This window comes from Manacus vitellinus, unplaced genomic scaffold (genome assembly GCF_001715985.3).
Source record: "Manacus vitellinus isolate BGI_N305 unplaced genomic scaffold, ASM171598v3 scaffold_28_pilon, whole genome shotgun sequence".
Classification (NCBI taxonomy): domain Eukaryota; kingdom Metazoa; phylum Chordata; class Aves; order Passeriformes; family Pipridae; genus Manacus; species Manacus vitellinus.
This window is the reverse complement of record NW_021940122.1, coordinates 855,568-874,411: the sequence shown is the minus strand read 5'-3', so window position 1 is coordinate 874,411 and position 18,844 is coordinate 855,568. Positions and strand designations below refer to the sequence as shown.

The 18,844-nt window shown below is 39.4% G+C and overlaps 1 protein-coding gene across 1 annotated transcript in view; it reads left to right on the top strand.

Annotated features, from left to right (window-relative positions):
- Nucleotides 1-3,897, top strand: part of ALCAM (activated leukocyte cell adhesion molecule) — a 35,196-nt gene extending 31,299 nt beyond the window's left edge. The window contains exon 15 of the mRNA XM_008932240.3: nt 1,559-3,897. The gene's annotated coding sequence lies outside the window, so the exon portion shown is untranslated. The remainder of the gene's footprint in view (nt 1-1,558) is intronic.
- Nucleotides 3,898-18,844: the final 14,947 nt, after the last annotated feature.

The following is an 18,844-nucleotide window of genomic DNA, read 5'->3' as shown; positions in this document are numbered from 1 at the left end:
TTGAAGCTGCACAGAGATATTAAAACAAGCCTGACATTTAGATAATCCACATACTTGAGGAAATGAAAATACAAATTTATATAATGTGTCACTGTGGTACACGTGTGTGTGTATGTGTATATATGAAGAATATATTTAGGTAGAGTTAGAAGGTTTCAAGTTGTGACTTGGAATGTTTACAGGAGCCTTCTTCCCTTACTGAAAAGCAACAGTTTCCAAGTTCTCCAAGTCAGCTTTGTTCATCATTAGTGCAAATGGCATGAGACTTCCTTTAGAACAAAACAATTCTTTTCACTCTAGATTTTCCATACTTATACTAGGATCAATTTTATCCTGTAAAGAGACACTGTATATTACGTTTAGCATGAAAGTTTCCCCTGCTGGGTTCTGTGCACCAGCGATTCGGTAGATGCCTAACTTCTGCTGGGAATTACAGGAGCACTACAGAGCACCAACAGCACCACCCTGTGCTCACACATATATACACCACTGCTGCGTGTATATATGCCACTCCTCTTAGAACCCAAAGTAGGGGTTTAGACCATTCTTATGGCCAGTTTAGGACATTTAAAATCTGGGGTAGCCCAAGAGTCTGGAAGCCAGCTGACCATACAGAGGTTTGTTCAGTTAGTCATCAGCTGTTCTTAAAAATGAGAGTAGTACCCGTTCAGTAGTGCTGCATTTTAACTTCCTCCACAGGAAAGCTGTAGGCAGCCCTGATTTTCAGGGATCTTAAGTAAATAGCATTGGATACCTTCTTGAGGTAGTAGGGTTTTAAAGCATGTACTGGAACTATGGTATTTCATATTTACATTAAAAGGTTTCTTATTTAAATAAATACAGCTGCCATTAATAATACCGGTATTGTCTGGTATTGTACTTTTAAGTACAAGCCACAAGTTTTGCGTTAAAAATTCAAAATTCACTGAATTAGATAAAGCACTTATACATTATATAAAGAGATGCAGCATTGCTATAGGCACTTTACTAGTAATATCACTGTTTTATAATTTGAAAAAGGGAATTGGGAATATCAAAATTATATCCTATAAATGATTTAAAAGTAGGAAAGAAGTAGATTTGGATTTTGAAAAAGTTGCAGCATAAATACCCAGCATTCCTACTATAATTCTATGGGGAAATTCTGTAATCTTTTTGCTTAGGCCTTCGTCTGTATTTTTTGCCTGGTCCTGGTACCTTCTGCAACATTGTGATATTGAGGTGATTAGATGAAGTTAGCTGGGGGTATTTATTTAACATAGGAGTTCAGATAACATTGTGTGCCTTCAGTGCAATCGTTTACTCTGTATTTCTTCAGATCAGTAGATCTACATAAATGAAATGGACATAAATCCATTACTTACCAGATAAACTTACTGGATTTACTGGGAACAGTATTACAACAGCTACTCTTGTCATGAAAGAAAGTGTTCATGTCATTGAACAGCAGAAGAAAGTACTATTCATGTAGCTGTTTATTTGAAGGCTAGATACTGAGTAGTTATGATGGTTAATATACTTTAAAGTGTTTAACTGGCTTTATCTTTCATATTTTCAGAGAATACATATAGACCAATTGAAGCATGAACGTGGATTGTACTTAAACATATACAAAGAAGTGACAGCTATTCATGGTTCAAGTATTAAGCAGATCATACTACCAAGTTTTCAAAGGATTTTAGACATAATTATCTCAAGATAAAAAAACCCCACAAACTAATTTTGGCAACAGCCATGATAATAGGTCACCATGTTGTGTTCTGTTCGAAATATTTTTTTGTAAATGTCTGCACTGAAGATTTCTTTTTGTTTGCCTTTATGTAAATTTTTTACGTAGCTATTTTTATACACTGTAAGGCTTTGTTCTGGGAGTTGCTGTTAATCTGATGTATAGTGTAATGGTTTTTATTTCAATTGTTTTTATGACACCCTTTGAGCAGGTACATGTCTAGTTCTGGTTGTTTTCAGTGAAGCCTCTGGTTTGTAGCAAGTACCTACAGTGTAAGATTGTCTTAAAGGAAAATGTCAAACTCCTTTTTCATTCTTTGAAGTCATGATAAAGCAGAAGGGTGACAGCTGTGACAAGAATAAACTAAGATGTTAATGAAAGTGAATGTTTAAAAAACCGTGCAAAGCTAAACAAGCCAGAAGGGGAATAAAGAGGTTCCCTGAAGAAGTCTGGGTATTAAGCAAGGAACGCTATGAAAAATTCCTAGCCTACATACAGACGGTGGCTAATAATCCTTTCCTTCTAGAGCAAGACACGCATTTTATTGATCTTTATGAGTCGTCTTTCATGTTAGCATTAGGATAAGGAACTGGAATTCTGGGTTAATTTTGATTCCTTTATGTTATTCGCTGCCTTAAAGTACTGTAAATTGTCATTTCAAAGAGATACCAGTCAGAATTGGAACCTTTTTTTAAAAAGTGGTCATATCAAAGCTGCATTTTTTCCCACAAAAATAGAATATATATATTTTTTGTGTGTTTTTGTTAACTATGCTACAGATATTGAATGCACCTTGAGATAATTTTAGTGTTTTTAACTGGTACCTAATTTATCAAACAGTACATATAATTGTAACAATGAAATGTCTATGTATCTTTAGTTACATTCAAGTTTGTAACTTTATAAACATGTTTTTTGCTTGAGGGAATTTTTAGAATGGTACTTGATAAGAGAAGGTTTTAGGGTGAATGGCCAAAAGGAAGTCGTACTTAAGGGAGATGTTTCAATTTATCTGGAAGGTTAGTTTCTGGAAGAGGGTAACAGGCATCTTTGATGGAGGGAAAGAGTAGATTAAGCAGAACATCAGGTTTCCATTTACAAATATCCAGGGAAAAAGTAAGTTTTTATAGATTGGTAGGCAAAAATAAATAAATAAATAAATAAATAGATAAATAAATAAATAAATAAATAAATGAAAAAGATGGACGTTAGGAAATGTATTTTGCCACTTTTGCATTATTTAGGGGGAAGAAAACACTGTTACTTGTAAATTTGTAAAATGTTAAATGTCTGGGCAGTAGTGACTGATGTCTTAATAAAAGCTTCCTGTAGTGCATTGGCATGGATTAAATACATAAGATGTCCTATAAACTCTATGCTGTATAAAATATTAGAGGGAAATCCTGTTATATGCCTCTAAACTTTAATTTGTTACTGTTTTATTTGGCAAAAAGAAAAAAAAATTATAATCTTGGTCAATATTTAAACCAAAGTAAAATGGGGGAAAAACCAAAGTAATTTGTTTTGCATGGCTAAGCCATTCTGTTATCTCTGTAAATATTGTGATTTTTTTCTTTTTAGAATTTTGTTAAAAAAATTCTAAAATTTTTAAACACCTCTTTTTCCAAAATAAAACGTGAACACACAAAAAAGTTACTTTATATATAAATATATCTTTTTCTTTTGGTGCGAGAACACTGCCAAGTGATACACGTTTTTTAAAAGAAAAAAACAAATTCAGTGGGCATGACTCTAAATGGGAAAAGCTGTAACAGAGTCCTGTGAAGGAGTGTGCAAATATCACCTGTCTTTGTTTATAACACTACAAATAGTTCTTAAATACAGAGAGGAAACTTCCAAAGATAGGGAAACTTCCAAAGGGAAAGCATAGGGAAGGGCTGAAAATTTTCATACCACTGTCAGGGGAATACAGGGCAAAGGAGAAGAAAAAAAGTCCTTCAGCTTCCACAGCTACAGAAGAAGGAATAAAACCAACTCCTCGCCTTTTGGGATTCTGCTAGATCTCCTATGCACTTTAAATCGTCAGTCCTAGGAGCTGGGCTTTTCACTGCTCCAAGTTCACTATAGGCAAGTTTCAAGAACCAAGAGTGCAAAAGAATTAATGTTTCTATCCATGCCTAAACAACAATAAAACTGAAGTATGTCTTCACCTGCTTGTCTGAAATCTCAGTTTGCCAGAACACGTACGAGCACGAGGGAGGGCGCTTACCCAGAGCTCACGCTGCTGCTCACTGCAATCCTGCAAATACACCTCAATAGTCGTCTGGGATGAAAATTCCAGCAAAGCCAAGGGGTCTTGGTGTGGGTTTGTGGACCTCCTCCTGGACCGCAGGGTCAGGACCTGGGGAGCATAAACACTCGCTCAGAGAAAAGCACGTGCCCAGCTGGCACACAAAACTTTCCCAGAGTTCATCATGGACGTCTGTGCTTGTGACCTGGATTTAAAAATTACCATATCAGTGAAACTTAGGGGGCCCGTTCAAATCTGAGTTTGTACACCACACCAGAGTTCAACCTTAGTTTACTTCACACAGGAAGAAAAACAAATCCCTGCTTACAAATGGTTTAAAAGCACGGCAAAGGGGAGTAGGGGAGAGCCCACCCTCTTGCTTTGCAGTCAGGAAATGAGGTGATTTGTGGTGTCTGTAATGGCTATGCTGGAAACTGCCACTGAGCTTGGAACAAACCAACAGGTTTGGCTGCATGCTGCAAAGGCAGCATCCTGCAAAAACATCCCACAAGCTTCCTGAGCAACTCTGTGAGTCCTCAGAAGCAATAATACCAAAACTATAGCTGTGCTATAGATATGAACCGCTATTAAAACACACAGAAACGTTGTAATGGTGCAGCCAGAAGGTGAGACCTTTCGGAAAGGAGGGGAAAAAAAAGTACTTAGGGCCAACACAACAAAAGGCAAAGCATGAGGGACATTTTGTACTGGTTCTGAGTACTACAGAATAGCCTCTGTCTGAGGGCTTTGCTGCACCTACAACTACTGCACTGCTGGGACCAGCAGCTGGTCAGAGCCTAAACGGGGAAAGCGCTGACCTGACTGCTGCTGGCCAGTGAAGCAAACACTCCACACCTGATTGTCCCTGTATTATCCAGGGCTTGCCAGCATCAACCCAGCACCACAGATGGTTTAGGCAATATGTTACACTTTCCCTGGACAGTGAGTTTTCATCCTGTCATGTTTCGAAAAACGTATACAAATAACTCTAAATTCTATACTGATTATTATTTGAACATTATGAGATACTAATGTGAGTTTTATCCACAAAGACATACAAAGAATGACTAAATGTAAATTTATTGTCTTTGTTTTTTATGATAAATTTTGTCAGGGAACATCCGATGTTCACCTAATAGCTTCAGCTGCTGGCTGTTGCAGTTAAATCTGATTTACTTGTAGTACCACATGTAGCTGGATACCTTCCTGTTGACTTCATATTTAGACAGCCATATGTCTGTAATTATCTCAGCTAAGATTAAGCAATGACATATGAAATGAGATCATGACCTCCTGTGTCAACCACATCTGTGCAAATGTTTTCTGGGTTTCCTTTTGACAAGAACGCATCTGCATTCAGGTGTCTGTTTCCAAGAATTGCCCAATACAGGGGTTTCAAACAGGTTTCTCCTCCAGGCAGAAGGAGATGGAGGGAACATAGGAGGTATATAACTTTGAGTTATATGCTTCTAACCCCTGAAGGGCTCCCAAGCTCTTCTGGAAAAGGGTAGCATCCTCTAACTGGCACAATTCAGTGCTGAGCAAGGCTGACTTCAGCCTTCCCTCATGGTGGTCTGCCAGAGAGGGAGGGTGAGAAGGGAAGTAGACAGGCTGCAAACAAACCAACCAACCAACCCACCACACACCCCTCTTGGCTGTGTACGCTTCATATGTAATGCAGCACACACATTCAGTAATGATTTGCTACATTTCAAATTATTAGGGAATCAGAAGCTTATTACTTATTATCAAATTATGCCAAAGTCAATTTCTAAAACAAGACTAACTCCATCCACCCAGCCACTCACAATTCTTTAAATATCTATAAATGTAATTCATACATTTTTCTCATTTACATTCTAAATAGGGGCATTTTTTTCTGTTAGCAGCAAGGCATTCACTTTGATGTAGTAATGAATTTCATCTTGAAAAGGTAGAGCCTGACAAATTATTGGGAAATTTTGTTCCTTAGTGAGAAAACAGTAATGTACCTCTCTCATCACTCACCTACTCGCCCCCCAGAGGTTTTGCCTCTTCTTATGCTCTACCTGGTGATACAGCTAAGGCCTCTGTCATCCTCTGTTCCCTGTCTTAGTGCTCATTTCCACATCCCCTGTTCTGTATGGATTGATTCTCTGCTGCCCTTGCCATCAGTTGTTTATTTGTAGGACATCTAGCTCAGAAATGACAAAGCACCTTGAGATAAATACCAGCAATTTAACACAACTATAAACATGAAATGGACTGTGAAACAGGGAAAAAAATGTAGAAACAGACTAAACTTCCCATGCAGGGGCTTCTACATGTTCATATCCATTGTTGTGGAGTCCCTGTGAAGTTTCCCTGTTTTGGAAAATAGCACAAAAGTGTAACCCACACTGCAAAGGTTCAGCTGTAATACCATAACCTACACTTGTAACACCAATGTGCCTTTTTTTTTTTTTTTTAATGGTACTGGAATGTCAGCACAAGTCTTACGTTTAAGGATGTAGATTAAATTCTATTTAAATATAATGATTTCTACTCATATGCTTTTTCTTGGAAAAAGCTGTCTCTCTTTCAATATAAACCTACATGCAACCTCACTCAGATAAATTCTACAATATAATAACAGAACAATTATAAAATTATATAGAATATAATAATAGAACAATAATTATATAACAAGCTACATAATGAATCTTATATTAAAAGAGGCCAATTACAATATCCAGAACAATGCTTCCCTCAGCTCAAACTCACATCACCCTAATCCCTTCTCCTCCCTGCTCCTCGAGATTTTCACTAGAACAGTTAAGTACCTGAATGGGTACCTCACCGAGGTAAGTTTGTTTTCTCCAGGCCTAGAAAGCAGATAACAAATTCAGATTGTGTTGTTAGTGTTCAATAATGTCTACACACCAGATCAGAGATTTCATTAATATTTGCATCTGCCACAAGAGGAGCTATTCTAGATGGACAACAGAATACATTTAAAAGGAAGAACATATAATTGAATCTAAATTCAGGAAATGAAATGAATTAAAGAATCAAATAAAACCTCATATAGACAAAATATTTCCACAAATTCAATTTCAAAGATGTTGATATAAAATCTCTCTCTGGTTTTATTACTCCAAATAAAGAAAGATCACATTCATTTCCACAAATTTAAGAAAGTAAACACAACAAACACAACTGGCCAAAGTGACTACACTTGCTAAACTGAAAGAAACATGATATGGAAATCAGATCAGACAGACTTTCTGATAAAATTAGAGTTAGCAAGATTCCAGTGTGTGGAATACTCAGCCTTTTGGCTAAGATCAAGTGCAGTATCTGTGATAAGGTAGTTTCAATTCTATGTGCAATGTCTTTCTAACCCCCACTCACCGCACTTGAAGTAATCCATTTTGCAGTTCAGTCTGGGTTTGCTGTGTCTCCTGCTGGGTCCCGGATTTTCCTAATCCAAACCACATGAGGAAAAACAGGGGGGAAGCAGAGGTTTTTTAACTGAAATTTTTACACACATTAGAGGCAGGGATAAGAAGTACTAGTTTGTCAGCAAAAGTAATCAGTGGTCAGAAGAAAGTCATATTTGTGAGCCAGCTTCTCTCACACTGCCTCTGTCTGAGAAATCAATTGTTTGGTCCTTCAAAGAAGGAGTGTGGAGAGAAGGGAAGAGTAAAACTGACAGTAAATAGGAGCATAACTCACTACCGATTATCTTCAACGACAGCTAAATATTTTTTTTAAGTGGAAATTTAAAAAAAAAAGAAGTGAAAAAAGAATCTGAGATGGGAATGTTTCTGTGGTCAGTGCCCTCCAAGGATGCAGTCCTTGGACAGATGCAGTGCTCCATCTTAATGCTCTCTCTACCGCTCTCCCTGGAGCACTTGTTCAAACATTTGCTCTCTCCTCATTAGGTATATGCTTTTCTACATTTACACGAGCTGAAAGGTGCTAATAGCTATCACCTTGGATCTGGTGATATAAGGCAGTCAGAGCAATCCTTTATAAAGCTGCTACCCTTAGTGGCCATCTTTAGCTCCAGCAGAGGAAGCCACCATATCTCTTTATATAGCTCCAGAGATGGAACAGTCTGTAGTACTGGGCAGAGATAAATTCAACAAATTAACAAATCCATCTAGTTCCAGTTGCAGAGAGTTGGCATTAAGCAGGTTATATTTGCTCCCAAAGTTTTAAAGAGGGTCTAATGGCTGAACCAGCAGTAGCACCTGGAACAGAACTTGCTTAAACCCTAATCTGGCCTCAACATAACAGCAGGTACCAAAAGAACTTTTTAAACATTTGTGTTTCTCCAACTAGTACAATTCAACTCAGAGCTCAGAGATGAACTGAGAGGAAAAAGAAAAGCTTTCTTGGGATCTGTGGAAATAATTAGGTTGGACAGGATGAGCTTCTTCAACTCCAAGAGATACGGTGACCAAACCCAAACAGCTCAGCTTCCTCAATATACATAATACTGCTTTTATTGTAATAATTCAGCTTTCAGTCTAAAAACATTTACATAAATTTACATGAGGAAAAGCATTCAAGTGCATTTCAAGGTATTATTAACTAATAAACCCTTCTCAAATGGTATTTTAATGCACTCAGTTCTTTCATCCAACTAGATCTTGACACAAGACATGAGTATAATAAGTAATCCAGCATAAAAATACATTACTCACCATCCCTAATAAATCCATTTGAAATAAAAGTCATGGCCATTTATTGCTGGCTGGCCATATGGCAGAGACATGGCCAAAGAAACAGTGACTGTGGCTGTGGTAAACAGAAAAGGGGAGAGAATTTCTAAGGGGGGAAACAGCCTCTCTTTCCACCATCCTGAAGGGAATTTTATTGTGAAGATATCACAAATAGCACACCCATTATGCATTGCTGATGCTCATCCACATGGGAAAAACTCTAAATTCTGGTTAAGGCTAAAACTTGCACAGCAGGACAAAGGTGGTGCCTGACTCAGGTCAGGCACTGAGGAACCGAGATGGAACAAATAATGAAATGACTCATAAAATATTAAAGCTGACCCAAAATCATTAGAAAATAGTCAAAGGAAATTAAATCATGAATGAGAATTTTCTCCAGAAGAAACTATATTTCACAGGAAGAAAAAGTAACAGGCTACTCAGGAAAAAAAAACCCCAAAACTATCTGCAAAGGCAGCTGTAAAGTATCCAGACAGATTTGGGAAGCTGATTATAAAGTTCCAAGTAAATAAGCAAATCCCCCCGCTCCAAAACAGGAACCATAAGCTGAAATTCACTGGAATCAAAATACTTACCAGGACATATGAGGGAATCAAGACAATTTAGATCATGGAGGAACTAGTGAGCTACAACTGAGAATAAAAGAACTTTTTAGAATTAAAATTAAATTAATTCCTCCTTTAAGAAGGAATTAAAAAGATTGCAGACTACTATGGAAGACAGCCTAAGTGAAAGAGGAATCAGACTGGTATTTAAGATAAGTTTACAATACTTCTTTACTGCCTCAGGTTCTACAGAGACACAGTCATGCAAGGTCCAGTTTCAGAAGAATCACCTACTGGGTTGTTGCCTCAGGATCTGACTCTCCTCCTTTACATTGTAGGCTTATGACCTAACTGATAGGGGCTATAATGCTTATTGATTGATCAACATATTACTAATAATTAACAAATCAAATAGCCTAATTAACTAATAAACAGAGTACTGTTGTCAATTCCCATTATTTGGCTTGCTATTGCACACAGCTACAAAGCTGTGGTGTATCACTGCTAAATCCTGTTAACTACACACAACTACTACTGAAGTACAAATCCATCATCCTTCTCTCCCCACATCATTTAACCTTAAGGTGCAAGTGATCCCTCTTGCCTCCACCCTCCTACACCAGACCTTTCCAAAGCAGACCTGATTAGTAGGCGAGTGAGTTGCCCCAAGGGTACCCTCTGGCATCCTGGTGGCCTTGGGTCAGTAGGATAGCTACACTAACATCTGCAAAGGTTCATACTCTTACTGGTGGAAAATCTGCCCTCTTGTGTTTTTGACCTGATCTTTATCTTACTTTCCATTTCTCCACTTCTGAACCCCTTTTTTCCCCTTGTACCTCCTTTCCTCCAGCCAGTCTCTTCCCAAATGAATGTTTTTCTAATTACTACTTCCCCACTGGTCCCAATTCTGCTACATCTGTACACAAATTCAGTGGCTTCAATGACAATAATGAAGCAATCTCAGCTTTACCTGGTGTTTCTGATACATTTCTCTGAGGAAGGGGGGGGGGGCGCTTGCAAGACAAACTCCCCTACAGCTGTCTGGCTATCTTTAGCTTACATATCCTCTAAGAAAAATCATTCCATACTTGAGCCTTGATACCACTACCCCATTCCAGATAAGTACAAAGCACTTTCCCATCTTCTCTATGAAGGGTGTGCACATGGCAGCAACGTTTGTCAGTCTGTTTCTGTTCGCACACATCATCCTGCTCTTTCTTTGCTGATGGACTACAGTGCATTGCCCTTGGTGTGTCTTTCTGATAATCTACAGCTTTCCTGCAGAAACCTGAGAATCCAAGACCTGGTATTCCAGCAGGACATCTTACTCCCTCCCATAGGTTAATTCAAAGTGATCTGAGGGAGGACAAAATTCGTAGAGGTCGTGACCAAATGAATTGTGTAGTAGACAGAGGTACCCGGGCTGTTACATAGCACAGAAAATGAGTAGATTTAAATCCACAGTGCTGAAATTCAAAGAGGTAGAAGAAACACTGTTTTGTTCCCATCCCCCTCGAAGCTGAAGACCATTGTTAATGATGGTGGTACACAACAGAGCACTCACTGTTCAGAAAGAGCATCCAAAATCAGTCAGCAGTGCCTGAAGTAACAAGCAGAATCAGAGCTTGCTGCTTTGAGCTGAGAGCAATGTTCACCCTCTCACACTTCTTGAGCCTGAGGTAGAGTGAGTGAGCATGCTGCAAGGGAGAAATTGTCCCACTTGAACATATCTGGTGCAGGGGAACATTTTAGGTACAACATAAAACACCAGTTAACTTTAATGGGGGTCTGACTGTAGACAGTTAACTTCATTAGCCACGAAGATCAAGCAATCACCACAAATGTACCCTTCTGATCCCTAATCATTCTTGACAGCAGGTGGAATTTTGTTTTTTGAATTAGCAGTCCGTCTTCCCTCACATCAGAGATCATTTCCTCCCATACAGCCTCAGCACCTGGAGAAAACAGCAGCGTTAATAGGTTTCATTTCCCCCTACTGATGCTGAGCAGCCTGTGATTAATCACAGTGCCACTGGATCCTATTCTGATGAGAAAAGTAGGCTAAGCATTATTTATATTTCTAAATGTTAGGTCTTTGCAATATGGTTTTAACAGTCTGTACCCTGAATTTCTGTAATGCTGGTCTGTATGGCAAAATGCCAACAGTTTAGTATGTGCAGATCTGCTGGACAATTCTTAGAGCTGGCTGAAAGTACCTGGGCTCAATAAAAAATTTACAGGAATTGTTTTCTCTGTTTCTTCTAAAATCTGTTCTCAGTAAAAACCCAGATGCCATTCCAGGTCACACTACGTTGCCAGTTGCTTCTTGCGTGCAATGAGCCTCCTCACAAGGTGCTGGTGACATTGCTTAGTTTAATACTTTCCAATAAAAAGGTTAAACTGTCAGAATTGTTCAGAACTTTTTCAGCATTGAACTGGGCTATTCTGCTTATAAAGCCTTGTGCAACAGTGAGCTCAGAGCCCTCCAGCTGGGACATCTGCCCTCCTGAGTGGTCACCTCAGGCAGTTGACAGCAACCTACTAGCATTTTCCAAACATGCAAGTTTTACCTCATTCATTAGGGACAAATATTTCCCTTTTCCCCTACTATTATTTTTTTATTGCAATTAAATGATTTGATAGTCTTCTGCCTGGTTGTTTACAAAGTCCCAGTGCTATCATGTTTTGCAACTGCTCAAAGTCCTTTATGTTCAGAACCTCATGAGGAAGTCAGACGTTATAATTTTATTAACAGTTTCTTATTGAAAGCAGAACATCAGACTGAAGCTAATCTGTTCTGTTGACACAACAAGCTTCAAACTCCTGGCTTTCTCTTTCCTAATCAGAAGCCTAATCAAATTTTACTTGTTAATATGATCTGATTATTAACTGGCCCAGGAAGGAAACATTTTTTTCCCCTAGTTATTCAAGTCAGGACCCTCCTGGGCTCACTGCCTAAATCCAGACACTGGCAAGTGGTGGTAAAGACCTGCCATCCTGTTTGCCAGGGTGGGGGTTTGTCACCGCTGAAATAAAGGATAAAACCAGCCATGAATGAGCAAAAGCCCAGCAAACGTCTTCCTTGTGGAAAGGCAAGGGCACTTCCATAGGTAGCACTTGGGCTAAGCTGAGCATCTCTCACATCAGTCCCACTGTCTGATGGCTGAACAAACAGTAGCAACCATGACAGTTAAACACTACTGCAAAGGTCAGACAAGGAATTGTGACACAAGGAGGACAGAGGAGGACAGGTTTCGAGGAAATGACAGGAGATTAATATCCTCAACACTTTTTCTTGTTTTGTACAACCTCTGTTAATAAATATTCTGCACTGAAAATATACACTAGATGTGTATGCTTGTGTGTAAACAAGCATTATATATTACAAACACAGTAAGGTGAAACATGGAGCAGAGGAAAAAAAATGCCCAGTGAATCCTGCCTTGTACTTCAGTTTCCATTGGCAAGCACTCAGAATGACTGAAGTGACTTTTTGGCTCTCCTGTTGGGGCAATGTGCTACTACTTGTAGATGGGGGAGGGAGGGGAAGGGCTTTGAACATTTCTGAAAAATGTGCACTTCTTCAGAACACAATCTCTCAAAAAAGGGAGCAGTAACTAGAGTGAGATAAATTATAACATGCTTCCTCCACCACATAGCAGCAAAGATAAACTCTCAGTACAAATAACTTGATTTTTCTTTTTTTACTTTTTTTTTTTGGAAAGAGAATGAGTAAACAAATCCATCTGATGATAGATGGACATCACCATGGATAGTTCAGGAAACAAAGTATTAAAAAATAATTCTAATTACTGCAAATCTTAGTATATTTAAAGCATTTGGGGGTCATCTATCAAAATTAAAGCATACTATGATTAGAGAACCACATTAGGACAGGATACATCTTGCATTACAAGGGAGCTTTCCAAATTAAAACCAACATACAGGGGAAAATGTCATTCCTTTGAGCTTTTACTGAAATCTTAGTCAACTTGTAATTAATATGCATACAGGATGACTTGTAACTTGGTGGGTCATGTGCCTTTAAAAACTTGGTAATTTTAATGTCATTTTTATTAATATGATTAATGCAAGCCAGTTTGTCTGATGGGAAGGAACAGAAGCAAATCAGAGTTAGCTGTCTGCTTCATTTAAATTCAGATTGGTAGGAATATACACTGTTCTCTGGCCTGAGATATCAAACAGAAAGAGGAAGAGAAAAAACCCCACACCTCAGGGAAATTTAACCATTATTTACTGAAGAGGGTTGGAAGTTGTCATCCATCTAACGGGGCTTGTTCAGCCGAACTTTGGGACATAATCGTACCTTCTGCAAAATGCCAAGATAATGGATTAGGATTTCAAAGGAGTTTTATTAAAAGACAATATTTTGCAGGGTGTAAAAGAGTTTTAAATTGACAAACACTCTCCAATAGTGACCTAGAAAATCAGAGGGACAGTTTAATCCACACTGCCTTGATTTAGGCTCACTAGACTCACAAAATATCTGCTGAAACATAGAGCTGCCATTTATGACAAATAGAGCTTCTCCTATAATTTGACACCCTATTATGAATGAGCATGCAACGCTGCAACTCAGGCTCAGGAAAAGAGGAGATAGGAGTGGTTGGCATCTCTGAAAGCCAAGCCTGCAGTGTCTCAGATTAAAACATTGCAGAGCATCATTTCCACTCAGCCAGAGTCCTTTTGCTATTGAACAGCACTAGAACACGGGTGATGAGACTGTGAGCCCCAAGTCTACATGCAGCCTGCTGAGACAGGTCATATTCACCCTGCAGCACTGCTGCAAAGTTGCCCCTTTTGCTGTGGCTTCGCTCTCTCTCAAAGCCCCCACAGCTCCTCTCCCTTCCCCTCTGCTTGCTGACCCTGGCATAGCATGGAGTAAATGCCTTGTGCATGCCAGCAATCCTGCAGAAAGTCCATTTTTTTGTGTGTTTGCTACACATTTGAAGATTGTAGGCAGAGCCAGCCTTTTTTTTTTTTTAGTACCAGTTTTATCTCAGGGTTTACAACATACCTGCAGTAAACCCTACTCACATCAGGAGGATGCATCTGTCCTTGATGTCCTCCTGTGCACAGGCACAGAGCAGGGGACTGAACATGCAGGGGACTGGGTTTTTCAGAAAAACCCTGGGCAAGGCTGTGTATAGGCACAGAGCCTGGCCTGTGCAGATCTGTTCAACTCAGCTTATCAGGAAGGTCCTTCACCAGAGGACAGAGTTAAGCCCCTTGTTTTATAGGACACAGGCTTCTAGTAAGACACTGGTCAAACAGTTCTGAAGTGGAGAAATCACTATCCATATACTGAACTAATTCTGAACTCTGATTGGAAGGTCTTCACACAGAGAAAGCTGAAAGAATGGAATGAAACCAGTGCTGAATTGAGAGCCCACGTTTGCAGGCAAGCACTATAGATACTGCATCAGCACTGAGTCAGCAACTAAGGCTCACAGTAAAAGTTTGGACACAGCATGCCTTTGGATAGGTTAAGTGCACTAGACAGTCCATACTTCATCACTAAAGCCATCTTCAGAAGAGCTGTGCATCCACCTATCAAGCAGTTCCCGGACTCTGCTTTTACTAACAAACCCAACCACAATGAGGTTAAGGCTCTTTTTACTCTCCCCCTTCCTTTGCCTCCTACCTGTTTATCTCTAGTCTGATCTCCCTCCTAGTAAGCCTCTCCACAGCTAGTTTTGGTCCTGATAGAAAAAATAAAAAATAAAAAAAAAAAAATCAGTCTTCCTGCAAAAGTCTTTTTTTCCTGTCATTAAATTCCCTTCAAAGCATCTCAATGGCTACAAATTTCTCTCACTGGATTTATATATTTACCATAATTTTATCCTATATCTTCACTGCTGCTGCAATTCTACCTCCTTTCCATTTTCAACTTTGCTTTATTTGATCATTGGTCTCCCATTTGGTTTTGATCTCATGGCCATAAATGGGTTGTGATATGACTTCCAGTCTTCCTTAAGCATGTGATTGGCACAGGTAAGACAAAAGGAGGACAAAAGTATCCAAGTTCTTGCTTGACCCACACGCTCTTGAAAAAGATGCCAGCAAATGAGTGTGCAGGTAATATCAAGAGTGTGTTTTCAGAACTGACAGTACCCAGAGTGCACACAGCACTTTCTGCAACAGAGAAACCACAGCAGCTGCAGAGCTGATCTTCCATCAAAGCACATTTACAGTAAATTTTTCATTTCCAGGGCAGAGTCAAAGATACCAACCCTCTACAGCCAAACAGTGCACAAGAATATTAAAAAAAAAAAAATAATTGTGCAGATAGGACATGAAAGAGGTGGCATACCATTAAACAATCTCTTCAAACAACACTAAGCAGCTTGAATCCTCTCCTGTCGAGTAACAACCAAGTTTTCACAAGGCAGAAACTGGATCATTTCACAGAATGCAAACATACCACATTTCAATACAAAACTTCAGATTTGCTAAAAAGGGGAGAAAAGATTGTGGAAAAGAAAAAAAAAAGGCAGGGAAAAAACCTCCATTATTTTCCTGGTCTACAAAATGAGTCCCTTCTCTTTAACATCATTTCTCTGCACTATTGCAATCTGCAAGCTTTTACACATTTGAGCTGGTTTTCATATGCCTAGTTCAGTGGGCTCCTGTTTAAAGTGAAACTACATGTTGTTAACAGTCATTGTGGAGAAAAGTAGATGAGTTTCTATCATTTGCATCCTCTGATTCACCGTAGGAAAACAGCTTTGCACCATAGCTTTCCTGGCTATCACACTTTACTACAACCCAGGGTACATGCTAATATTAGCATTTTCATTTAAAAAAATGAAATAAAATAAAAAAGTAACAGGAAAACAGGGCATCTCAGGCTGATAGCAGCAGTCACATTAGGACTGTCTTAAAAAGCAGCCCTCATCTGGTGTTGACACAGAGCAGCAATGGGCTGATCCACTGCAGTTGTACAGCCCACACTCTCAGCAGCTGTACTACTGCTCATACCAAAGACCACTGCATGCCTTCCTCCTGAGACTCCTCTAAAAGTGTGTTTAACTTGAGAGATCCCACATGTTCACAGCCCAAGACTCCTACAATCGAGCACTTTGCCTGTAGATTAGGAGTTACTATTCGGCATCACTTGGAACACTGAAAAGGTGACAGAACTACTGAAACATACAGACAAGTATGACTCCAGCTAAAAAAAAAGACAAGCCACTGACACATTTAAAAGCTTAATGCTCTCAACATAGCACTGATACTTTGTGCAGAAAAGGGACAACTGCACTTGAAGCAGGCACTTACAGAGCTGGCCAGAAAGCACACCAGGTACTTCAGGCTGGCACAAGCAGCCAAGGAACAGCTGCTAATGAGACAACAGTTGCTCACTGTGAAAGACAGAATGGGTAAGAAAGAAGCCAAATATTGTTATTGTCACTGAATCATAGAATAGAATCATAGAATCAACCAGGTTGGAAAAGACCTCCGAGGTCATTAAGTCCAACCCTTGATCCAACACTGCCATGGTTACTAGACCATGGCACTAAGTGCCACATCCAATCTTATCTTAAAAACCTCCAGGGATAGAGAATCCACCACCTCCCTGGGCAGCCCATTCCAATGTCTGATTACTCTCTCTGTAAAAAATTTCTTTCTAATATCCACCCTAAACCTCCCCTGGCAGAGCTTAAGACCATGCCCTCTTGTCCTACTGCTGGTTGCCTGGGAGAAGAGACCAACCCCCACCTGGCTACAGCCTCCTTTCAGGGAGTTGTAGAGAGTGATGAGGTGTCCCCTGAGCCTCCTCTTCTCCAGGCTAAACAACCCCAGTTCCCTCAGCCTCTCCTCATAGGACTTGTGCTTGAAAGTCCCTAGGCAATGAAAATTGTAAAGGAATAGGAAGATCACAGTGTGACATGTGAGGATCTTGAAGAGAGATGCACAAGCTCCCTGCAGCTGTGGTGGCCAGTAAGGGCGCAATGGGCAGTAAGGGTGGGAAGATACAATTTCAAAATTTACACAGGAAAGTCTTAATAACAGCAGAATAGTTTCATAATGAGCAAACAGAAGGGATGAGGGAAGCTTAAAGACTGTATAAGATGAACCAAGAGAAAAATATGAAGCCTGAGACTGAAAGAAGTTGAGAGGAGACAACTAGCCAAACACTATGGGAAGAGAGTTGCAAGAGTATAATTCAAAAATGTGCATCTGTTTTTACTGAGAATGGGACTGGAAGACAGAATGGAGGTCCCTAATAAGGCTTATGAAGTATGCCCATGCCATATTTCAGGTGTTCGCAAATTAAATCTAATTGTTTTTCATAAATACCTTATATGTGAAATACCTGATTAAGGTCCCTTATATGACCTTAATCACAGAATCACAGAATAGTTTTGAGTTGAAAGGGGCATTTAAAGACCATCTAGTCCACCCCATCTTGCAGTGGCAGGGACACCTTCCATTAGACCAGGTTGCTCAGAGCCCAGTCCAACCTGGCCCTGAATGTTTCCAGGGATCAGGCATCCACCACCTCTCAGAACTACCTGTTCCAGTATTTCACCACACTCACTGTAAAAAACCTTTTCCTTATATCTGATCTAAACTGATACTCCTTTAGTTTAAAACTGTCACCTTGTCCTACTGCAACAGACCCTGCTAAAAAGTTTGTCCTCCTGTAGGTAACACAGTGCTCCTTGCATCACATACAGAAAGACAACCTCTTAAAGAAAAAGAGAGATAATGGTTAAGGGAGAAAGGAAACAAAATGTAGACACCCACATGATGAGAAGCCCTGAACCTTGGCCCATGTGAATTTTGTTTTCCCAGCACAGGGAGGCAAATGCCATTATTTTCACCTACTCTTCAAACTTTTGATGACATCTCCCCCTGAACCCGTGATGGTTTGACTCTCCCTTTAAACTGAACTAATCAAATTCTTGTCTTTGTAAAATGACCAAAAGTCACCAAATGAGAAAGCCTGGAGAAACAACAAAACTGACCCTGTAATGCTTTGTTCCAACACTTACAGTCTGGCCTATCTCTCATTGCTCATAGTACATTTGTAGAAAGGGGAAATTTCTTAATCTCTAGAAAGAAGGAGGAACTTCCAGTCTGCCATCTCCAGCATCGTGCCAGCCTTCCCTTTCAAGAGTGTAAATAAATGAGCTACACTTATGATGTGTATTTAAATTCCAATTATCATACAATTACGCTACAACTATGCTTCTTGAGAAACAATATGCTCTTACAGCATAAACAAAACATCTCCAAAATTATGGAGATTGTTTCTTAGAGACATAAACCATCTTCATATATTTATTACTGCTTGCCACAGGGATACTACTTTACACCCAAAGGGTGCTTCTCTCTATATATGTGAGTTCTGGTATCACCATTCCTAAAATAGCTTTCAAAGCATTTTCAAAACCAATCTTGTGGAACCTGCCCCCTGCCAAACTAATCTGATAGAGCTTTCATAAATAAACGAGGTCCTCCATTCCCAGTGGGGAAGGCAAAAGTCAAATACCTCAGAAATCACGGATTTCATTCAACAGAGTTTAAAAATATACAGAACTTAATTTTTAAATATTTGAAAATAATTGTGAAACCC